The sequence below is a fragment of the Sminthopsis crassicaudata genome, chromosome X (assembly GCF_048593235.1).
Source record: "Sminthopsis crassicaudata isolate SCR6 chromosome X, ASM4859323v1, whole genome shotgun sequence".
NCBI classification, from domain to species: domain Eukaryota; kingdom Metazoa; phylum Chordata; class Mammalia; order Dasyuromorphia; family Dasyuridae; genus Sminthopsis; species Sminthopsis crassicaudata.
Window position 1 is genome coordinate 80944393 of NC_133623.1, and position 25248 is coordinate 80969640.

Here is a 25248-nt window from a genome sequence, read left to right on the forward strand (position 1 = left end):
GGAAGGCCCTTGGGAGGCTGGGAAGGCCCCTGGGAGGCTGGGAAGGCAGCCCTGCTGAGACAGCCTGGGCTGGGCCGGGCCGCACGGGGAGAGCAGGACGACCACTTGCCCTGGGAGGGAGGGAGGCCCCCCATCTCCGGGTAGGGCAGCCTTGGCTCTGCCCTCCCCCAGGGCCCAGGCTCTCTGCAGGGGGTCTGGCCCCCGGGACCCCTGAGAGCCAAGGGGAGGCAATGGCCCCAGTGCCCCAGCTGCCCTGGTGGGTGGCGCCTGCTCTTTGTCCTCCAGGAGGCCTCCAGTGCGGATCCTGCCCCAAGATCCCCAATGGCAGCTCCAGAAGAGCCTTAGCACAGATCTCCAGTGACAAACTGCCATTCTCCTCCCCAGGTACCAGCAGGGGGCGGTATTGGGGCTGCTTCTCCCCAGAAGCTGTGCTTGGGCCCTTGTTAAAAGGCCCCGCCATGTGTCCCCCCCCCAACGTGTGCCATGGCTATTTACACACACACACACACACACACATTTTATGTGCACACATATTCACATTCATATGCACAATACACCCCAAGTTGTATATTGTGGATGTAGACATCCAACTTCCTCAGCCAGCAGATAAACCACACATGCATTTCCACACGCCCACAAATACACGCCATGAGAACAATGCCCCCACCACACACAAAGCAGCCCATGGACTCAGACACACCACACAGAAAGGGCACACGCTCTATAAATACACACACAACATGCACACTGCACACACACACATGTACAATGCATACCACAAGTACACACAGCAGACACACAAATATATTAGATACACTAGACACAAGTACACCCAGAGAAGCCATACACATACACACTACACCCAAATACACATACCACTCAGCATACACACAAATACTCACTGCACACAAAAAGATCACGCAAATTACTTCCATAGAAACATGCAACAGACGTATAGTACAGACAAAGACACACACTAGATCTGCAAGTGTGCACAAACCCCAGCGGTCCCCAATGGCAACGGCAGATAGGATCCTGTGTGCTTGCCCGGGTGATCCCAAGATCTCCCTGATGGCTTGCACAGCCTGAAGGAAAAGCCGAAGATCTTCTTTCTGCCCAGAATCCCTCAGGGACCATAGACTGGGGCTGTGGAAGCACGAGAGACCCCCCCTAAAGGGCCCTGCCCTCCCTTTCTCTTTCTCCTCGGCTTCCTCTTGGGCCCTTTTCTCTCCCCTCCCCTCCCCCTATGACCTAAAGGATTCTTCCAACAGCCTCTTCTATGAATACTGGAGAAGGGCAGGAGGTCATGGGTCACCCTGACAAATTCCTCCCCCTGATCTCATATTAAGGGTTTATTCTTTGAATTTTAGGTTATGTTGTTCTACACTGAAAAAAGATCTCCGGGGAAATTGCCTTTGCCCTTTTCTCTTCCCCTCTCCCAAAGCCTGTATGCGGCCTCCTCCATCACCCGCCCCATGATGCTTCCGGTCCCTTGATTGTCCTGGAATTAAAGTCTCTCTCCCTCCCCCCCCCATCTCCCTGCCCTCTTCTGTCGTCTGTTGCCTCCTCCCTTCCCCCGACTGACTTCGAGTTTGTGCCCTCGATCCTTGGAGAGATCCCCACTAGAGTGCAGGGAACAGTCCCCCGGGGTGTGGAGCATGGGGGTGCGGCTGTGACACAGGCTCGTATGCGGGGGGAAGCCCAGTTCTAGAATTGCAGTCCCCACCTTTCTCCTTCAGAGACATTGGGGGAGAGCCCTGGGCCTTGAGGCTATTGCTGAGCTTCGGCCTATTTTGGCTGGGCAGACCTGGACTAGACTCCCTGCCTCCCGCTTCCACCTTCACAGGCGGGGGGGAAGGTACAGGGGGTGAGAAAATGGGGAAATGACTTGGACAAGAAACGGTTCAGAGGAGGGAGGCCTTGGCTACACGCACTACTTCGTCTTCTCCCCCAGAGAGATAAGGGGAGAGCCCTGGGGTACATACCTTGCAGATGTGGCTACTGCAGTGGCTGATTTGGGCTAGGTCCCCCTGGTCTGTGACTCCATCCACCTCCTTCACATTGCTGATGGGGCTGACCCGAGGGCTCATTTGGAGGGAGAAGCCCTGGAATAGACGCCCTGCCCCCAACTTCGCCCCTCACACAGACGTGTGGGAGATCCCTGGAGCGCAGAATTTGGGAACGTGGCTCATCCTAGGGCCAAATTGGGGTGGGAGATCCTGAGTCTTGCCTCACTATGCCCAACTCCCTCCACAGAGATGTGGACCCCCCTCCCGAGGTGCAGAACTTGCAGAGGCTGCTATTCCCAGGGTGCAATTGGGATAGGTACCCCTGGCTTAGACTCGAGGCCCCCTGCGTCATCCTTCCTGCAGACGACGTGAAGATCCCTAGGGTGCAAAGTTTGGGAATGTGACTGAGCCAAGGGATAAATGGAGATGAGAAGGCCTAGTCTACACTCACTGCTCCTAGCTTTGTCCCTCACAATGTTGGGTGGAAAATACCCGTGCTTCACAAATTTAAGATGTGGCAAAATAATGGCTGATTTGGGGGGGAAAGCCCTGGTTCAGATTCACTGCCCCAGCAGCCGCCTCTAAAGAGATGTGATCACTGTGTGTGGAGCATGGGGATGTGGCTGGGACAAGGGCTGATTTGGGGTGGGAAGCCCTATTTTAGAAGGGCAGCTCCCACCTTCCCACTCCACAGAGATGGGAGGAGGGCCCTGGGGGGAGGAACTTGGGACATGTGGCGAATCCAAGGGCTCCTTTCTGGCAGATACCCCCAGTCTAGACTCCATGCCCCTGCTTTGTCCTTCACAGAGATGGGGGAGATACTCCTGGGGTGCCGAACTAGGGGATGTGGCTGGGACAAGGCCCATTTGGGGTGGGAAGATCTTGTCTAGATTCGCTGACCCCAGCTTCCTCCTTCCCAGAAATGAGGGTTTGAACTCTGGGGTGCAGAACTCAGACATGTGGATCGTCATATGGCTAATTTGGGATAGGGATCTTTGGTCTTGACTCACTGCCCCCACAGAGGGGGGCACACACGCTTCACTCACAGCTTCTTCACAGAGATGGATGCAAGATCCCTAGGGTGTGGAACTTGGGAGTGTGGCAGGGACAAGGGCCTTTTTGGGGTGGGAGGCACTACTCTAGACTCACTGCCCCCAGCTTTGTCCCTCACAGCCCCCAGCTTTGTCCCTCACAGTCGCCACCTTTGTCCCTCACAGTCACCACCTTTGTCCCTCACAGCCCCCAGCTTTGTCCCTCACAGCCCCCAGCTTTGTCCCTCACAGCCCCCAGCTTTGTCCCTCACTGCCCCCAGCTTTGTCCCTCACAGCCCCCACCTTTGTCCCTCACTGCCCCCAGCTTTGTCCCTCACTGCCCCCAGCTTTGTCCCTCACAGCCCCCAGCTTTGTCCCTCACAGTCGCCACCTTTGTCCCTCACAGCCGCCACCTTTGTCCCTCACAGCCCCCAGCTTTGTCCCTCACTGCCCCCAGCTTTGTCCCTCACAGCCCCCAGCTTTGTCCCTCACTGCCCCCAGCTTTGTCCCTCACAGCCCCCAGCTTTGTCCCTCACAGCCCCCAGCTTTGTCCCTCACAGCCCCCAGCTTTGTCCCTCACTGCCCCCAGCTTTGTCCCTCACAGCCCCCAGCTTTGTCCCTCACAACCCCCAGCTTTGTCCCTCACAGTCGCCACCTTTGTCCCTCACAGTCGCCACCTTTGTCCCTCACAGCCGCCACCTTTGTCCCTCACAGCCCCCACCTTTGTCCCTCACTGCCCCCAGCTTTGTCCCTCACAGCCCCCAGCTTTGTCCCTCACAGCCCCCAGCTTTGTCCCTCACTGCCCCCAGCTTTGTCCCTCACTGCCCCCAGCTTTGTCCCTCACAGTCGCCACCTTTGTCCCTCACAGTCGCCACCTTTGTCCCTCACAGTCACCACCTTTGTCCCTCACAGTCGCCACCTTTGTCCCTCACTGCCCCCAGCTTTGTCCCTCACAGCCCCCAGCTTTGTCCCTCACAGCCCCCAGCTTTGTCCCTCACAGCCCCCAGCTTTGTCCCTCACTGCCCCCAGCTTTGTCCCTCACTGCCCCCAGCTTTGTCCCTCACTGCCCCCAGCTTTGTCCCTCACAGTCGCCACCTTTGTCCCTCACAGTCGCCACCTTTGTCCCTCACAGCCCCCACCTTTGTCCCTCACAGCCCCCAGCTTTGTCCCTCACAGCCCCCAGCTTTGTCCCTCACAGCCCCCAGCTTTGTCCCTCACTGCCCCCAGCTTTGTCCCTCACAGCCCCCACCTTTGTCCCTCACAGCCCCCAGCTTTGTCCCTCACAGCCCCCACCTTTGTCCCTCACAGCCCCCAGCTTTGTCCCTCACAGTCGCCACCTTTGTCCCTCACAGTCGCCACCTTTGTCCCTCACAGCCCCCAGCTTTGTCCTTCAGTGTTGGGTGGGAGATATCTGTGGTTTGGAAATTTGGAAGGCAGCTAAAATAATGGCTGATTTCCGGTGGAAAGTCTTGGTCCAGATTCACTGGCCTCGGCATCTTCTTTTAAAGAGATGTGGGGGGACCTCTAGGTGTGGAGCACGGGGATGTGGCTGGGAAAGGGGCTGATTTGATGTGAGAAGCACTGTTGTAGAATTATAGCCCCCAGCTTCCTCCTTCACAAAGATGGGGAGGAGACCCCTGGGGTGAGGAACTTGTGGATGTTGCTCATCCTAGGGCTCATTTGGGTTGGGATGACCTGCTCTAGACACACTGCACCCAACTTCCTCCCTGACAGAATTTGGCCATGTGGCAAAAACAAAGGCTCATTTCTGGGTAGGAACCTTGGTCTAGACTCACTGCCTCCCCCCCTTTGTCCTTCACAGAGATGGGAGGAAGGGCTCTGGGGTGTGAAACTTGGGGTTGTGGGGGGGGAAAGGCCCATTTCCGGTGAGAAGACCTTGTCTACATTCACTGACCCCAGCTTGAACCCTGGAGTGCAGAGCTCAGACATGTTTATACACTCATAAGGCTGATTTGGGGTAGGTACCCCGGGTCTTGACTCACTGCCCCTAGTTTCCTCATTCTCAGACACGGGAGGAGAGAACCCTAGGTTGAGGGCCTTGGGGCTGTTGTTAATCCTAGGACTGATTTTGGTTGGGATGATCTAGTCTAGAAACACTGCCCCCAACTCCTCCCCAGAAATGGGAGGAAGACCCTCTGGGGGACTGAACTGGGAGATGCCGCTAACCCGACTGCTGATTTGGATGAGGTAGCCTGGTTGAGAATCAATGCCCCCGACTTTGTCCTCCTCAGAGAAGAGGAAGAGAACCGTGAGGTGCACAACTTGCAGACTTGGCTAAGCCAAGAGCTGACTTGGGGGAGGGACCCCGGGTCTAGATTCACTGCCCCCCCGCTTCTTACATCACGAGGTAGACCCTTGGGTGAGGAACTTCGGGGATGCCGCTAAATCAAGGGCTCATTTGAGGTGGGAAGGCCTAGTCTCAATTAGGGCCCCCAGCTTCCTCCTTCACAGAGATGGGGTGGAGACACCTGGGTACAAAACTTGGAGACGTGGCTGGGACAGCGTCTGGTTTGGGAAGCACTGATCCAGATTCACTGCCCACAAGCATCCTACTTCAGACAGACGGTGGGGAGACCCCCGTGCTGCAGAATTTGCAGATGTGGCTGTTCCAAGGACTGATTTGGGGGAGACACCTGTGATCTGTACTCAGTGCCCCCAGGGTCCTCCCTCACAGAGATTATGGAGAGACTCCTGGGAGCCTAACCTGGAGATGGTGCTACTCCATGGACTGATTTGGGAATGGTTTAGACTCATTGCTCCACACTTGTCATCCTTCAAAGAGCTGCGGGAAAGATCCCTGGGGCTCAGAATATGGGACTGTGGGAATCCTTGGGCTACATCGGGATGGAAAGCCCTGGTCTTGACTCTAGACAACAGAGATGGGGGTGTAGACCCTTGGGGTGAGGAATGTGGGGATATTACTGTTTGTAGGGCTCATTTGGGTTGGGAAGCCCCGGTGTATAATCACTGCCCCCCAGCTTCATCCTTCACAGGCACGGGAGGGAGACCCGTTGGGACTGTCTGATTTGGGGTCCCGGTACCCCTGGTCTAGACTCCCTGCCCCCAGCGCCCTGCATCCATGGAGTAGGGGACGCTCTTGGCTAAGGAACTGTGGCTAATGAAAGGGTCTCGTCTCCCTGCTCCTACTTTCATTCATCACAGAGATAGGGAGAGGATCCCCGGGGTCCTGCACTTGGGGATGTGGCTGGGACAAGGGCTGATTAGGGCTGATTGACCCCGGCCTGGCTCTATCTCAGAGATGTGCCGGACACGCCGCGGGGTGTAGAACTTCAGGCTGTGGCTAACCAGGGGCTCGTTTGGGCTGGGAAGAGCTGAACTAGACTCACTGCCCCCACCTTCCTTTCTCAAAATAGGAGGGAAACCCCTTGGGGTCAGAAACGTGGGGCTTGTACCAATCCTGGGGCTGACTTGGGGTGAGATGACCAGGTCTAGACTCGTCGTGCCTATACTCTCCCTTCACAGAGATGGGGGAGGAACCCTGGGGTGCAGGACTTGTAGACTTGGCCAATCCAAGGGCTGGTTTGAGTTAGGCAACCCTGGTCTAGACTCACTGTGCCCAGCTTCTTCCATCAGAGATTTGTGGGGGTGACATCAGGGTGCAAAATGTGGATGTGGCTAATCCATGGGCTCATTTGGGGTGTGTGGGCCTAGTGTAGTCTCACTTCCTACTTCACAGAGATGTCAGGAAGACCTCAGGGGGCTGAACTTGGGGATGTGGCTCCTTAAATGTCTGATTTGGGGGAGCTAGCCCTGGTCTCGACTCCCTGCTCCCACCTTCGTCCATCACAGAGATGGAGGCGGTATCCCTGGGTGCTGAACTTGGGGACGTGGCTGGGACAAGGTCCCCATCTGGGTGGGACAACTTTATCTAGACTCATGATATCCAGCTTCGTCCTGCACAGAGACACCTGGGTACAAAACTTGGAGACGTGGCTGGGACAGCGTCTGGTTTGGGGTGGGAAGCACTGATCCAGATTCACTGCCCTCGGCATCCTTCAAACAGATGGGGGAGGAGACCGCTGTGGTGCAGAACTTGCAGTCAGGGCTGATCCGAGGGCTGATTTGGGGTACATACCCCCAGTCTAAACTCGCCGTCCCCGGTTTCCTCCATCACAGAGACAGGGTGAGACCACTTGGGGTGAGGACCATGGAACTCTCGCTAATTCTAGTGCTGATTCTGGGTGGGATGGCCAGGTCTAACACAGTGCCCCCGACACCCTCTTTCACACAGATGGGAGGGAGACCCCTGGGGGCTGACCTTGGAGATGTCTGACATGAAGGAGGTACCCCTGGTCTGGACTCATTGCCCCCAACTTCCTCCTTCACAGAGACGGGTGGGAAACCCCAGGGGGACCGAACTCAAAGATGGCACTAACTGAAGGGCTGATTGGAATTAGGGATCCTTGGTCTAGTGCCCCCCGCTTCCTTCTTCACAAAGGTGGAGGGAGAGACATCCCTGTGGTGCAGAACTTGCAGACGTGGCTAGTCCAGAGGCTGATTTGGGGTAGATACCGCTGGTCTACACTCACTGCCCCCAGCTTCCTCCCTGAGAGAGATGCGGGGGAGATCCCTGGAGTGCAGAATTTGGGAATGCCGCTTATCTTAGGGCTAAATTGAAATGGGAAGCCCGCGTCTTGAGTCACTGCCCCCAGCTTCCTCCTCCTCAGAGATGGCCGGGAGACCCTTTGGGGTGAGGGACGTGGGGATATTGTTAATCCAAGTAGAGCCACTGCCCTCAGCTTCCTTCTTTTCAGAGATGGGTGTAGACCCCTGGGTTGAGGAACATGGGGCTAATGCTGATCCTAGGGCTGATTTTCGATGAAATGGCCTGGTCTACACACACTGCCCCCAACTTCTTTCTTCACAGAGTTGGGAGGGGGACCCCTGTGGTGCAGAACTTGGAACTGTGGCTACTCCAGTGTCCGGTCTAGGCTCCCTGCCCCCAGCTTTGCTCCATCTCAGAGATCTGCTGCACACGCATGGGGTGCAGAACTTGAGGATGTGGCTAATTCAAGGGTTCATTTGGGCTGGGAAGGGCTGGGGTAGACTCACTGCCCCCACCTTCCCCCTCAGACACGGGGGGTGAGGAATATGGGGCTTGTACTGATCCCAGGGCTTTTTGGGGGGAGGGTGAGATGACCTCTTCTACAAAAACTGCCCCCATCTCCCTTCACAGAGATGGGAGGGATCCCTGGGGGGCTGAACTCAGAGATGTCATAATGCAAGGGCTGATTTGGGGTATGTTCCCCTGGTCTAGACTCAATGCCCCCCACTTCATTCTTCACAGAGATGGAAGGAGAATCCTGGGGTGCAGAACTTGAGGATGTGCCTATTCCAAGGGCTGATTTGGGGTATGTTCCCCTGGTCTAGACTCGATGCCCCCCACTTCATTCTTCACAGAGATGGAGGAACTTGGCGCTATCACTAATCCTAGGGCTGATTTTAAATGGGGGTACCTGGTCTAGACATACAGGTCGCAGCTTCCCCCTTTACAGAAATGTGAGGGTCATCCATATGTTCTAGATCCTGAGGATGATGTGTCTGGGACAAGCTCTGATTTCAGGGATACAGCTCTGGTCTAGAATCACTACCTCCAACTTCCTCCTTCTCAGATATGGTGGGGAGAACCCTGAGTGTGGAACTCATATGTGCGGGAACTGAGATGGCTGATTTGGGTTAGGTTCCCCTGGTCTAGACTCATTGTCCCCACCTTCTTGCATCAAAGACATGTAGGGGATAAGGAAGTTGAGGCGGTGGTTAATAGAAGGGTTGTTTTGGGGTACATACCCCAGATCTTAACTCATTGCATCTGGCTTCATCCGGCACAGTGATGGGGACAAGATCCCTGGGGTTCGGAATTTGTATTGGGCTTATATCTTAGAGAGATCATAAAGGAGGGAAGGGGACTCAAATGTTCAAAAATGTTTGCTGCAGCCATTTTTGCAGTGGCCACAAACCGGAAACTGAGCGGATGCCCACCAGTTGGAGAATGGTTGGGTAAATTGTGGTACATGAAGGTCATGGAATATTATTGTTTCAGCAGGATGACTTCAGAAAAGACTGGAGAGACTTGCATGAACTGATGCTAAGTGAAATGAGCAGGACCAGGAGGTCATTGTACACGGCAACAGCAAGATTATATCATCATAATTCTGATGGGACATGGCTCAACAATGAGGTGATTCAAGCCAGATCCAGTGGTCTTGTGATTAAAAACAAACAAACAAACAAAAAACAAAAAACAACAACAACAAAAAAAAAAAAAAAAACATCTGGACCCAGAGAGAGGACAGTGGGAACTGAATGTGGATCACAATCTAGTATTTTCCCACTCTCTCGTCGTTTGCTTACATTTTGTTTTCTTTTTTCTTTATGATCTGATTTTTCTTATGCAGAATGCTATTTGTGAAAATATATGTAAAATGGCCCTTGTTCAACATAGATCACTTGCTGTCTAAGGGAGGGGATGGGGAACAGGGAGGGAAAAAAATTAGAACACAAGGTATTGTAAGGGTGAATGTTGAAAATGATCCAAGTATATATTTTGGAAAAAAGAAACTTCAATTAAAAAATAGAGATGGAGAGGACACCCCTGGGCAGCAGAACTTGGCAATGTGATTGGGACAAGGACTGTTTTGGGTTGGGAAGCACTGGTGTAGACCCACTGCCCCCAGCTTCCTCCTTCACAGACATGGGTGGGGTGCAACCCTGGATTCTGGAACTTGGGAGTTTGTTGGAACTAATCCAAGGGCTCATTTGTGGTGGGAAGACCGAATCTAGACTCACTGCTGCCAACTTAGACTTTCACAGAGATGTACGGGAGACTCCTGGGTTGTGGAACTGGAGATTTAGAGTGGAACAGAGACCCCCAAGCGATAGAGTCCCCTCTTCAAAGACATCAAGGACAGAGAGGCCACATGCAGATCAAATTTGGAGAGCAACCATAATAATCATGGTCAGAAAATCCCCATGGAGATCAGGATTAGAGACCCTCTATGAAGATCAGTTGACACAAGCCCTTTGCCCCCCACCCCGGGAAAGAGATCATCAATGGAGATTAGTGGCAGAGACCGCCCCTTGATTTCCATGGGGGTTTTTACACTTGGATCCCTATGTGAGTTCTCTACCCATGATGTCCATGGGGGGGGTCAGTGACCTGAATCTCCATGGGAGTAGTGTGTGCCCCTGGTTTTTATGAGGGGTCTGTACAGTTCTTCATGGGGAGTATGTGTGCCTGATCTCCTTGTTGTGTCCCTAGGGACCTCTGATCCCCATAGGGGTTCTGCCCTGATCTCCATGGGTGGTTTCTGACCCTGATACCCATGGGGTGGTCTGCTTCTGATTTCCATGGGGCTCTTTGCCCATGATTGCCATAGTAGAGGTCCATGTCACTATAGACCCCGAACTCCATGTCGGGTCCCTACACTTGATTTTCAGGGGCCGTCTATGGCCCTGATCTTCATGGTTCTGTGTCCCAGATCTCCATGGAGGATCTCTGAACCTGATGTCCATTGGGAATCTGTCTCTGACTTCCATATGGGGTCTCCAGCTTTGATCTCTGTGGGTGGTTCTAACTTTGAATTCCTCGGGAGTCTCTACCCCTGATCTCCGTGGGGTTCTTTGTCCTGGATCTCCATGAAGCCATTTCTACCAGTGATCTCTATGGAGGGTCTCTTCTACTATTCTCCATGGAGGGTCTGTGATGCTGATTTCCATGGCGAGTCTCTGCCCCTGATCTCCAAGGGGGAGTCTAACCTGATTTGCATGGGAGTCCCCGCATTTAACCATCATGAAGGTTCTATGCTCCTGATCATAATGCACATGTTGACCAATGGGAAGCTCTTCCGTAAACACCTCTCTGGTGTTTCTAAGAATACATATAAAGCATCCTAGCAAAGTAGGCAAAAGCAAAAGGAGCAACAAAACAAAAATGGCTACCTAGAGCCCATGGGGTACAATAGAAGGGGATGGGAAAGAAAATATGTTGGATCACTAAGCTGGTCCGGCAAGGGTGGTCATCTCTCTGCTATGCCGCTGTTTCGGGCATCTCTTGGGTCATCTCCTCCTCTTCTTCTTCAGCGCCTGTTTTAATAGCAGAAACGTTCCTTGTTCTTTCTGGAATCCAGCGGCCTTTCCCATCAGGACCTGCAAGACATAAATATCCCGGCCCTCTCCAGAGTACTAAGGATGGACCTTGCCAAGGTCCTTCCATGTCCTTCCTTACTGTTGTCTGACGTTTGAAGTGCGTTTTTATGGAGCTTAGTTTTTTGTCCTCTCTATAAAATTGTACTAAATGTATCATTCCTAGAGAGAGGCCGGTATCCCTATCCAGGCACAAAAAATTGTAAATATATAAGGTCTTATCCACATCCATCTGTGTGGGCCATCGAGGGTTCTGTCTACTTCCTCCCCCTTTCTGTTTAACAAGGGAGGTCTTCAGAGTATGATGGGCCTGCTCCACCAGGGCCTGTCCCTGTGGAGTATAGGGAACCCCTGTAACATGTTTAATGGAGAACGTGGAGAAGAAGGTGGCCGTCTGCTTAGAGGAAGAAGCTGGGTCATTGTCGATTGTTATGGTATTAGGAGCTCTGTGAGAGGAAAAGCAACTATACAGAAGTTTAATGACCAAAGGAGTGTTCTCACAGGAGGCCACTGTGGCCCAAAGGAATCTATAAAAAGTGTCAATACAGACGTGGATGGCCACATGGTCTACATGTGTCACGTCCATTTGTCACAAACCATTGGGTATCTAGGCCCATGATCTTCATGGTGAATCTGGCCCTGATCTTCATAGGGCTTCTCTGCCTCTTCAGTAACTTGGAATCAGCTCTCTATAGTACATCTCTGATCCAGATCTCCATAATGGGTCTCTCACACAGATGTCTGATCTGGCTGTTGGTGACTATTCTTTGTATTTTAACATTTGTTGTCCTACATCCTTCACCTAAAGCTAAAAGAGCTTTCTTCAGTCCAAGAATAAAAATAAAGATCTTCCTCTGTTGAAATTGCCTTTGCCTTTTTTCTTTCCCCCACTCTTACAGCAGCCTGTCTGGGGCCTCCTCCACCCCTCTGCCCCCTGGGGCCTCTCCCTGCCCCGACTTCCAGTTATGCCCCTGATCCCTTAAGAGACCCCACCAAGCAGGCTGCAGGGGGTGGCCCATTGGGGTGTGGAACTTGGGGATGTGGCTGGGACAGGGGCCCTTTTGGCTGAGGAAGCCCCGGTCTAGACGCTCTGCCCCCTGCTTCCTCCTTCACAGAGGGGGGGAGACCCCTGGGGCTATGGGAACTGGGAGGGGGAAGGCACACAAGGACTGGGGGTCTCCAGCCCAGGGGATCTGTCCTTGGGAGCCCTTCTGAGTTAGGCCTGAAGAAAGCAGCTGTGAGACGGGCTGGGAGCCCCCCGGCTGTCCTGACCCAGACTGCCTGCCAGGGGTCAGGCACAGCAGTAGCTCTAGCAAGAGGACACACCCCTCGCCATCTCAAGAAACCTATAGCAGTTCCTTCAACTCCTGCCAGACACAATCTGCTACCTCAGAGGCCAAGCCCCTTTTTACCTCCTGGGTTTGCCCTACCAGCTGATGTGGCATACAGGCTCCTTGGCACATCTCAAAGAGAGAGCAGTTGCCCCCAACAACTCCCCCTTTTTTTTATTAATAAGACTGAATGTTCTCATGTTGATCTCAATGGAGATCAGAGTCAGAGAACGCCATGGAGATCAGGGTCCAAGAACACCCAGGGGCAAAGCACCACTATGGAGATAGGGGCCACAGACATACCATTATGATCAGGGAATAAACCCCGGGAATTAACTCCTTTATTAAGGTGGAAGAGGAACACACTGCTTCCCTATCTGTCAGTCTTTCCCAGGTGAGGCCATCAAGGACCCAGAGAATGGGTTAATGGAGGAAATCATGGGCACATTCAGGGGGTGTAGCGACCGTAAGAAGGGAACATTGTAAAGCACAGTCCACCACTTCATTGCCAGCAAATATGCCTCCTGCACAGTGCTGATGAGAGTATACATGCAGGGCATAAATGGGATGTTTCCTAGTCTGTAAAATCAGCTGCAAGTCAGCAAGGAGGTCAGAGGTCGTGGGACAGAATCCTCAATGCCTCTGAGTACTCAGACAGCATATAAGCTGTTTGATAGGATGTTCATGGGCTCTGGGTATCTTTTACAGGCCTGGAGGATAGTGCATTTTCTGGGTGGAATCATCAGGCGTCTCTAACACCAGAATCTCTTTGAGCGCTCATGATAAATTGAGGCCTTGTGGTTCTTAGTGGCGTCAGTAAAGACATTTGTACCTTGCACAGGCTCATCAACAATCATCTCGTTGATGAGGGGGTTGTACCATAATATGGGACAGCAAGGGAAGGAACAAGCATGTCGAATGGGGGCTTAGTAGCCCATTGAGCACAATACTCCCATGGCCAATAAGTTTGCATCATGACTTCTCTAGCTCCGGGTTCAAAGGGTAAATACAGTAAAGGTCTTTTTCCTGTTAAATGAGAAGCTCTTTTTCACTGTCTCAAGGGCAAGTTTTCCCAACATTTCAATATGGCTCGGTGATACTTTCTGTGGTCTTGTCATGTACACATATTCCAAAATTTTACTACCTTGATGTAATAATGTGAAGGGACTTTTTTGGTCTACTAAAGAGACCTCTACGGGACATGTGGGGTCCCACCTCGCCATTTCAGATTTAGAAGCGAGAGCAATGATCTTCTAAATTGCATCCTTTGCAGGTCCATTTACCAGGGGAATTTAGATCAAAATCTCCTTTCAAGATGTCATATAAAGTCTGCATTAAAGAAATAAGAATAAGGGCACAAGCCCTCCATTGAATTTGTTCAACTAGTTTCTGCAATAGGTTCAGAGTATTCACGTTGTCGAATTGTAAGTTAGGTACCTGATTAGTAACTGCAGAAGTCCCCATGCGGAGTCCCAGGTAAATGATGGGATACTTATGTGGGATCTTTCCTGGGGCTATCACCAGTCCATGTTGAGTGAGAAGGCTTATGGTCTCCAACTGCAGAGCCGAGAGATCTTTCCCAATGCTCATTGATAACAGTATATTATCCATACAATGCAATATCTTGGCATGCAGCCACGCCTTCCTAATTGACTTTAGCACTTGCACTATGTATGCCTGACACAAGGTGGGGCTACAACACATGCCTTGGGGGAAAACTTTCCATTGGTGGCACAGATCAGGCCCTGCATTGTTTATAAAGGGAATGGTAAAAGCAAATCAAGGGCCAGAGGGATGGAGAAGAAACAATCTTGTATGTCTGTTACTGTCACTGGCCAGCCAGTGGGTACCAGATTAGGAGATGGCTTGCCAGACTGTAGGGCTCCCATAAGTTCAATAGTAGCATTAACTGCCCTAAGGTCCACTAGCATTCTGAATTTCCCAGACTTTTTTTTTATAATAAATACAGGGCTATTCCATGGGCTGGATGTTAGTTCTATATGTTCAGCCTTCACTTGTTGTTGCACAATTTCACTTAAGGCTTGGCCTCTTAACAGCTGCCTGTAGGGAGACCACAAAATCAGGAAAAGGTTTCTTTAGGCCCTGTTTAATTTTAGTCATGAAGGGCTTCTGCTTTCCAGAAGCTTGGATTTAGCTAAATGTTGATTGAGCACATTGGGACACAGCCGCATACACTGCTGCATCATATTGCATTTGATCCTCATTTCTTTCATACCTTCCAGCTCCTACTATTTTTTGGAAATCATCTTGAGGGCTATGACTCTGCATTTGCCAAATTTGCAAACAGAGTCATCCACTGCAGAGACTCCTCAGGTTTAAGGCAGACTTTAGCAATAGTCTTCCAATCATTCGGGGTTAGTATATTGCTAGAGGCTAAGAGAGCCAACATCTCCTTAATATATGGAGAGTCAACCCCATAAGCATTCTCTGCCTCTTTCAGTTCCTTAAATTTCCCTGTCCTTCCCTGTGGGCCTTCAAACACAGGGTAAGCATCTAGCCAAGTTTTTGCTTCCATGGCTCCTTCCTCCACTGCTTTCTGTATTATTTGTCCTAAACTTGTCTGGGAATCTCCAATGCCTCCAAAAGGGGGTGCAGATGGGAGACATATTTCCTCAGGGAAGGATGGGGAAGAAGGCCCTGCCTCGGAGATGCAGGCGACCTTCCCTCTGTTCGCTTTCTCCTCCCTCATCTTATCACCCGCTTTTTTCTCAAGGTCATATGTCCCTCTGTTTACTTCCTCATTACTCATCTTATCCCTGCCTCCTCCTGTTCCGTCATATCCACTTCCTGCTTCTTCCACACTACCTCTTTCTTTTTCATCACATCCACCTCCTTCATCTTGTTTACTTCCTGACTCTTTCCCACAGCTAACTTCTGCCTGCTCCATTTTATGGGAGTGACTGATCCTGGTGAGTGCCCGTTTATGACCCTCATTTGTTTTATGACTCTCCCTTTGCACTTCATTATCTACTTTTAATGGATTGCTGTTTGCACCTCTTAAAGTGCTTCTAATCACTTGATAAATGAAGTGATGCTTATGAAGGCCCAGGCTAGCTCCTCTGAAGGGCTCAGAATAAGTCCTTGCCCCACATTGGGCGCCAAAATGTCAAGGTCCAGTTGTCTCTAAGTTATCCTTCCAGGCTGCCGTCTCAACTCACTCTCCCAGCCTAGCCTCTCCTTCCAGACCACCGTCTAAACTCAATCTCCCAGTCAGACTAACTCCTTGCTCTACTGCCCTCCTCTATTATCCTAGCAGAGAATGGGCTAATGAGAACTCAGGGGCCTATGGGAAACACTTCAACCAATGAACCTGTTCCCTCTAAAGGTACAAACTCCTTTAAACATGTAAACTCTACCTCAGCAGTCCAAAGGTGTAAACTCCCTTCAAAGGCCTGAACCAAAGGTGTGAATTCTGAGCCAGAGAATTGTTTAGACAATCTGAGTTATCACTTTGTAATCCTAACAGATGCTGTTCTGGGGTTGCTCCCAGAGTTTCCTTATCATAAGATGTCATCTGATTACCTACTACCTCCCACTTATTTAAATCTAGCCCGTTGTATTGCACTGTTGGACAGCAAAGTTGTATAGTGTCCACAAATGCTTGGGCTGTTTTTTAAATCAATTTCCAGTCCTGTTTGCTTTGCTATTCTATAAACCCTAGCACCTCCCAATCTGGGACCCTAACAAAAACTTGTCCCATCTCCCTTCTCAGACTATTAGTCTTGAGGTCTCCTTTCCCTTCCCGTGATTGGTCCAGCTGGCTCACAAATTCATGGCTTCTATCCCCAGCCCCACTTGTACCGGAATGTCTATTCACACTCTGCCAGGGTCTTACATACCAGTCTTTGGGATTATCCCAAATAAACACTTGGAGACGAGTTCATCAGGAACTGCAAATATTCTGTCTTTATTCAGTCATCCTCTCACTGGGGGTAGCAGGAAGCAAGAGCACAAGAGAGTGAAGCCCCCAGAAGGGAGGCTTCTGGAGTTAGTGCTGCATCCCAGGAAGAGATGTAGCAAGAGGACACGCCCCTCGCCATCACCAGAAGTCTATAGGAACTCCTGCCAGACACAACCTGCTGCCTCAGAAGCCAAGCCCCTTTTTACCTCCTGGGCCCGCCCTACGAGTTGACGTGGCATACAGTGTGGTACATCTCAAAGAGAGAGCAGTGCCTCATTGCCCCTAACAAAGATCCAATACTCCCTTGGGCAGAGTCCCCTTACAAAGACTGGGGCCAGAGGCTACATATGACCTGATCTCTTCCCCCTAGTTTCCCTATGTATCTTTGCTCCTCATCTCCACACCCTCTGATGCCCCCTTCCAGCATCTCTTCTTTTTGTTTGTCTTCAGCTTGCTGTCCATCATGTCTTATTTAATCTCATTCTGTGATTTCCCTGGAGGGTCTCTGCTGCTCATCTCCATTGGAGGTGTCTTTCCTGGGGTGGGGGAGCATTCTGATAAAGATCGCCATAGGGTCTTTGACCCAGAAATCCATGTGAGTTTTCTATTCCTGATTTTTATGGTTGGTCCCTGAATTCAATCTCTATGGGTTTCTCTACCCCTTATCTCCATGGTGGTTCTGGGCCTCGAACTTTCATGGGAGGGTCTCTTACCTTGATATCTATGAGGGTTCTTCCTCTGATCTCCATGGATGGTTTCTAACCCTAACTTCCTGGGGGGATTTCTGCCCTTGGTCCCCATAAAAGGGCTCTGCCCCGAGGGATATTGTATCCTGATCTCATGTGGGGACTCTGTCCCTGATCTTTATTGGGAGAAGGTCTCTGCTTCTAATATCCATGGCCCAGTCCTCTCATCTCCATGGGGGTCTCTGACCTGATGTCCAAAGGGGTTTTGCTTCTGATCTTCATGAGGGGGTCTCTGTCCCTGATCTTCCTAGGGGTTCTTTGTCCCTGGGGGTCCTTGGGCCCTGATCTAAATGGGGTATCTGACTCAGATCTCCAGAATGGGTCTCTGATACAGATCTCCATGTGAGATCTCTGTCACTCATCCCTGTGGGGCGTCTGATGATGGGGTTTTCTGCCACAATAACCCTGCCATGTTTTATTCCTTTCACTTTTCCTTTCTTCATGACCTGATCTTTCCCCCCTAATTTCCCGGTGAATCTTTGCATCTCTACACACTCTGCTGCTCCCTTCCACCATTTCTTCTTTTTCTTAGTGATCTGCTCTTTAGCACTCATCTCTCAGGGGATCTCTCATAGTGATCTCTATAGTCCCTTTCTTTGATGTCCATAGAAGGTATCTGCCTATAGGGTGGTCTCCATCCCTGGGGGGATTTCTGACACTAATTTCCATAAGGGTCTCCAATATTGATCTTCAAGGGGGAATCTGTCTCTTGATTCCAATGAAGGGTTTTTGCTGCTTGTTTCCATGGGCTGTCTCTGACCCTGATGTCCATATAAGGGTCTGAGCTGATCTCCATTAAGGATCTCTATGAGGAGTCAGTCTCAGATCAAAATCAACCTGATTTCCATGGGGGCAGAACTCTTTCTCAGGTCTCCATGAGGAGTCTGTGTCCCTTACCTCCATGGCTGGTGTCTGAACTTTTTTTTTTTTTTTGAGTCACTTAAATTTTATTCCAAAAATTACAATTTCTCCATGAAAGAAATGTGATTGAGGGGCATGTAGACTCTTCCCATGATGTGCAAATTACAGTCTCTCTGAGAATAGATGGATGTGTCCATCGGTATCTATATATTCTTACTGTTGTGAATATGCAAGTATCTTTTTCAATAATGATCAGTACCAAGGACAAACAGTAAGTCTGGCCCTAGGAAAACCAAGAATCCTGTTAATCTACTGGGAGAATTTGCTGGGAAGAGGAGAAAACTTCCTTAATAGCTTTGCCTAAATTTTTAAAATTAATTTTATAATCATAACATTTTCTTTGACAGTCCATATGCATGGGTAATTTTTTACAACATTATCCCTTGTACTCCCTTCTGTTCCGAGTTTTTCCCCTCCTTCCCTCCACCCCCTCCCCTAGATGGCAGGCATTCCCATACATATTCAATATCTTATAGTATATCCTAGGTACAATATATATGTGCAGAACCGAATTTTGTTGTTGTTGTTGCAAAGGAAGAATTGGATTCAGAAGGTAAAAATTACCTGGGGAGAAAAACAAAAAATGGTCACAGCTTTGGTGTCTGAACTTGATGTCCATTGTGGTTGCCTCTAAACTCCATGTGTGGCCTCTGACCCTGATTTCAAAGGGAGGTCTCTGTCACTGATATCCATGGGGAATCGCCAACGGTAATCTCCATGTGTGGTCTCTGCCCCTGGTCTCCCTAAGGGGACTCTCTCCCAGGGGGTATTACATCCTGATCTCCATGGTGGACTCTGTTCCTGATTCCCATGGTGATCCTGTCTCTAATGATGATGGGAATATTTTGTCCCTGATTTCCATGGTGGTAGTGCCTAAGCATGGGGAGGGGATCTACCCCTGATCTCCATGGCGGGGTCACTATCCCTCATCTCCATGGGGGGGTCTGTGTCCTCGACCTCCATGGGAGGCATTTGAACTTGATGTGTTGGATTGTGCCTCTGACCTCCATGGGGGTCTCTAGCTTTGATGTCCATGGGTGGTCTCTAACCTTAATCAACCCAGGGGGGGAGGAGGGCTTTACTCCTGATCTCCATTTGATTCATTGTCCTGGATTTCCATGGCGAGTTTTACCCCAGATCCCCATGCTGAGCCTCTGAGACTGATCTCCATGGAGGATTCTCACTGACCTCCATGGGGGTTCTCTGCATTTAACCACCATGAAGGTTCTATGTCCCTAATCTGCATGGTTAATCTGTGGCCCCAATCTCCTGGCTGGTCTTGGATTCTGCTCTCCATGTGGTTTTGTGACTCTGATCTCCAAACTGGTTTTCTGACTCCTGTATCAATGTGGAGACTCTTTTGTCCCTGTTTTCCATGGTGGGGTCTCTGCTGCTGATCTCCATGAGGGTCTATGTTCCTGCTCTGACCCTGATCTCCATGGCAGTTGTCTCTGCCTTTGATCTCCATGAGGAGTCTCTGTCCCTGATCTCCATCAGGTGTTTGATCCTCCATGGTAGGTCTATAACCATGATCTCCATAGGAGGTCTCTTGGATTTCAACTGCCTGTCTTTGCCCCTGATTTCCAAGGCATTTCTCTGCCTGTGGTCTCCATGGGTTCTCGGTATGGGGAGTCTCTGACCCCATGTCCATGATAGGTGTGCCATGGATCTCCATGGGGGACTCTAACCCTAATCTCTATGTGAGGTCTCTGTCCCTGGTCTCTATAAGGAGGATCTGCCCTGGGGGTTAGTAGACCTTGATCTCCATGGGGGATCTTTGTCCTTGCCATCCATGAAGGGTCTCTGCCCCCATGATTTCCACGGGGTTTCTATGACCCTGAACTCCATGGAGGGTCCCTGCATCTCATCTTCACGGGGGTTTATGTCCATGATCTTCATGATGAGTCTGTGGCCCTGGTCTCCATAGGGCTTCTCTGCCTCTTGAGTGTCTTTGAAACAGATCTCCTAAATGGATATATGAGAAAGATCTCCATAATGTGTCTCTGACACAGGTTTCCATGTAAGGACTCTGTCCCTGATCGCCATGGGAGGGTTCTGTGATCTCCTTTGTGGGGTCTTTGCCACAATAACCACCCCACTTTTTATCCTTTGTCTCTCTTCCCTTCTTCATGACCGGAGCTTTCCCCCCCTAATTTCCCTGTGAATCTTTGCCCCTCATCTCCACACACTCTGCGGCCCCTTCCACCGTTTCTTCTGGTAATGGTCAGCTCTTTAACACTCATCTCTCAGAGCATCTCACACCTTGATCTCTATGTGAGCAAGGGCCCTGTCTTTGATGTCCATGGAAGGTGTCTGCCCCCCAGTGTCTGTGTCTCTATATGAGGGGGTCTCCATCCCTGGGGGAGTATCTGATGCTAATCTCCATAGGGGTATCTAACGCTGATCTCCAAGGCGGGTCTGCCTCTGATTTTAAAGAGGGGTCTCTGTCCCTGATGTCCATATGGAGTTCTTCCTTGATCTCCATGTGGAATCCCTGAACCTGATCTCTAGGAGAAGTCTGTCTCAGGTCAAAATCAAGGATTTTGTTCCTGATCTCCACAGGGGTGGGGGTGTCACTGAGCCTGACTGCCATGGCTGGTCTCTGAACCTGATGTCCATTGGTGGTCTGCCTCTGACCTCTATGTGTGGTGCCTGCCCCTGATCTCCATGGCGGGGTCTACCACCGATATCCATAGGGATATCCAATAGTAATCACCATGTGTGGTCTCTACCTCTGGTTTCCTTAACGGGACTCTGCCTCAAGGAGGTATTGGATCCCAATCTCCACGGAGGGTCTCTGCCCCTGAAATCCACTGGGGGCTTTGCCTTGATCTTCGTGGTGAACTCTGATGCTAATTTCCATACCAGGTCTGTCTATGATTTCCCAGGGGGGATTTTGTCCCTGATTTCCATGGGTCAGGGTCCGTGTGGGGGGGGTCCTCTGTTCCTGGTCTCCATGAAAGATCTGTGTCCCTGTCCTCCATGAGAGGTTTCTGAACCTGATGTGTACTGGGGTTCTGCCTCTGACCTCCATGGGGATCTCTAGCTTTTATGTCCATGGGTGGTCCCTAACCTTGATAACCACTCCTGATCTCCATGTGATTCAGTGTCCTGGATTTCCGTCAGTGGTCCTACCTGAGATTCTCTTGGTGAGTTTCTGACCCTGATCTCCATGGGGAATTGTAACCTGATCTCTGTTAGGTTCTTACTAAGTGCTAATGAGATAATGAGAGGTTTTTACTAAGTGCTAAGTCAGTACTTGACAATTCTTTAGTTCTGGCCTTTCCTGGGAGTTTTACTTGTGTGAACTCCTGGGGAGGAGCTTGTTCATTGGTTGAAGTAATTTTTCCCAGAAGCCCTTGTATTATCCCACGCCCATTCTCTGGGAGAATAAAAGAGGGCGGCACTCCAGAGATAGAGAGTCTTGTTTGGGCCAGACCTGAGGTGGCTCTCTGGAGGAAGAAGGGTCTCTGCTGTAGGTCAGAGTTGGCGGCCAAGAGATTGAGTTGAGACAGAAGATCTCTTCCCAGAGAGCGATCGGCAGTTTCTGGAGACAACAGAACTTTACAGATCTCCATTGGTGGTCCCTGCATTTAAACTTCATGATGGATCTGTGTCCCTGATCTACATGGTTAGTCTGTGGGCCCTATCTCCACAACGGTTCTTTGCCCTTGTGTGTTCTTGGATTCTGATCTCCAATGGCTTCTCTGATCTCCATAGTGGGTCTCTGACACAGATCTCCATGTGGAGACTCGGTCCCTGATTTCCCTGAAGGAGTGTCTGCCACTGATATCCTTGGGAAGTCTCCAAGAGTGATCTTCATGTGTGGTCTCTACTTCTGATCTCCTTAAAGGGACTCTGCCCCAAGGGGTATTGGATTCTGATCTCCATGGATGGTCTTTGCCCCTGAAATCCATTGGGCTGTCTTCCTTGATCTCCTTGGATTGGTCCTGCCCCTGATCTCCATTTGGGGGTTTGAATTCATCTCCATAGCAGGTTTCTGACCCAGATTTCAATGAGGATCTGTCTCAGATTCAGGGGGTCTTTGCTCCTGATCTCCATGGAGTTCTCTGTCCTTGACCTCCTTGGCTGGTCTCTGAACCTGATGTTCACTGGGGGTCTGCCTCTGACTTGCATGTGTTGTCTTTGTCCCTGATTTCTAGGGTTCTCTGCCACTGATATCCATGGGGAATCTCCAAGAGTAATCTCAGTGTGTGGAGTCTGCGCCTGGTCTCTCTAAGGGGACTCTGCCCAAGGGGTAATTAGATCCTGATCTCCATGGGGACAACCTAAACCTTAATTTTCATAGAGGAGGTAAGCTTCTCATCGGCATGGTAAGTCTGTGGACCCAATTTCCATAGCAGGGCTTTGCCCCTAGATGGCCTAGGATGCTGATCTCCATGGGGGATCTCTGACTGATTTCCATACTGGGTCTCCATGTGGAGACTCATCTCTGATGTCCCTGGAGGGTCTTTGTTGATGATCTCCATGAGGGCATGTGTCCCTCATCCTCCATGGGGGACCTCCAATCCTGATCTCCACAACAAGTCTCTTACACTGATCTCCATAGTTGGATCTCTTACACTGCTCTCCATCAGGGTCTTTGCCCCTGATTTCTAGGGTGGGCTTCTGACCTTGTTCTCCACTTAGGGGGCTGTGTGACTGGCCTCTTTGGGAAGTTTCTACCCCTGATCTCCATGGGGGACTTGTAGCCCTGGTTTTTATAGGCAGACTTTGATCTCCACAGTGTTTTCTACTCCTACATTCCATGGTGGAGGTCTGTTTCTCTGACCTCCAGGAGAAGTCTCTGGCGTTGATGCACATGAGGGATCTGCCTCTGATCTTCATGGGACATCTCAGGCCCTGATCTCCTAAAGCCTTCTCAGACCCTGCTTTTTATGGTCGGTTTCTGAATTTCATCTCCATGAGGTGTCTCTGTCCTTGATGTCTGTGAGGGGTCTCTACCTTCCTGAGGTCTATGACTCTAATCTCCATCATGGGTCTCTAACCCTGATGATTATAGGTGGTCTCTCTCCAATCTCAATTGGATGTCTTTTTGTTGATTTCCAAGAAGGATCTCTGACCTTGATCTCCACTGTGGGGTCTCCAACACTCATCTCCATGACGGATCTGTGTCAGACCTTCATAGAGCATGTCTATTCCTGAATATCTCTGCTTCTCATCACCATGTGGGTCTCTTGCCCCAATTTATTTTTTTAAAAGCTTTTTATTTTCAAAACATATGCCTGGATAATTTTTTCAACATTGACCATTACAAAACCTTGTGGTCCAATTTTTTCCCTCTTTCCCCCCACTCCTTTTCCTAAATGGCAAGTAATCATATATATATATAAAATCAGATCAAAGAGGAAAAAATGAGAAAGAAAACAAAATGCAAGTGAATAACAACAAAAAAGTGAAAATGCTGTGTTTGGATTCACACTCAGTTCCCACAGCCCTCTCTCTGGGTGTACATGGCTCTCTTCATCACAAGATCATTGGAACTGGCGTCAATCATCTCATTATTGGAAAGAGCCACTTCCATCAGAATTGATCGTAGTATGATATTTTTGTTGCCGTGTTCAATGATCTCCTGGTTCTGCTCGTTTCACTCAGCATCAGTTGATCTAAGTCTCTCCAGGCCTCTCTGTATTCCTCCTGCTGGTCATTTCTTACAGAACAATAGTATTCCATAACATTCATAAACCATAACTTAGCCATTCTCCAATGGATGGGCATCCACTCAGTTTCCAGTTTCTTGCCACTAAAAAGTATCTAGCCCGGATTTCCATGGGGGCTCTGTGTCTCTGATCTTCATGGGGAGTCTCTGGCCTTCATAGGGGATCTTTGAACGGGATCTCCATCGGGGGGTGTATAACCCACATCATTATGGAAGTGTCTCTTCTCAAATAACCTTGCCAACTTTTTTTCCTTACACATTTATCTTCCTTTCCTGGTGACCCCCTGATCTTTTCCCTCACATTTCTCTGAACATCTTTGCCCCACATCTGCACACACCCTGCTGCCCCCTTTCATCTTCTCTTCTCTTCCCCGGCTCTACAGCTCTCTATCCTTCATTTGTTCCTCGATCTCATCCCATGATCTCTGTGCAGGGGCTGACTCTGATCTCCATGCAGGTGTCTCTGTTCCCAATTTCAATAGAGGGTTTCTAAACTTGATTTCGGGGGGGTGCTTCCCTGATCTCCAGTTGCTGTCTTTTCCATGGGGCATTCTGTATGTGATCTCCTTGGGGGGCATTGCTCTGCTCTTATCTCCATAAGGACTCTGCTTGTGATCTAGGGGAGGTCTTTGGCCCACATCTTGGTGAGCTCTCTGCCCAAATACCCTTCTACCTTTTTTTCTTTTCACCTTTCTCTTTCCTTCCTCGTACTTCCTGATCTTTCCCCTGAACATCTTTGCCCCACATCTCCACACATGCACGTACACACGCAGGTGTCCCCTTCCACCTTCTCTTGTCTTTCCTGATTCTACAACTCTTGATCCCTCATATGTTCCTTGGTCTTATCCCATGATCTCCAAGGGGGGTCTGCTTCTGAAATCCACAAGGTGTCTCTGACCCTGATCTCCATGGGGGTCTGGGATTGATCCCCACTGGGGTCTCTGACCCTGATCTCCATGAGGTATCTCTTGACACCGGGCTGCATGATGGGTCTCCACCTGATCTACATGGAAAGTTTGCTTAGGCTCTCCAAGGGAGGTCTACCTCTGATCTCCTTGGAAGGCCTTTGCCCCTAATGTCTATGGGGGATCTCTGACCTTTTTTTAATTATACCTTTTTATTTACCACATATATGCATAGGCAACTTTTCAGCATTGACAATTGCAAAACCTTTGGTTCTAATTTTTCCCCTCCTTCCCCCACTCCCTCCCCCCCATGGCAGGTTGACCAATACATGTTAAATATGTTAAAGTATACATTAAATACAATATATGTATACATGTCCAAACAGTTATTTTGCTGCACAAAAATAATCGGACTTTGAAATTGTTTACAATTAAGCTGTGGAGGAAATCACAAATGCAGGCGGACAAAATTAGAGGGATTGGGAATTCCATGGAGTGGTTCATAGTCGTCTCCCCCAG

The 25248-nt window shown here is 50.1% G+C and overlaps 1 long non-coding RNA gene across 1 annotated transcript in view; it reads left to right on the forward strand.

Moving 5' to 3' along the window:
- Positions 1-25248, forward strand: part of LOC141548751 (uncharacterized) — a 129063-nt gene that overhangs the window by 427 nt on the left and 103388 nt on the right. The window contains exon 2 of the long non-coding RNA XR_012484045.1: positions 286-384. This is a non-coding gene — a long non-coding RNA (uncharacterized LOC141548751). The remainder of the gene's footprint in view (positions 1-285; positions 385-25248) is intronic.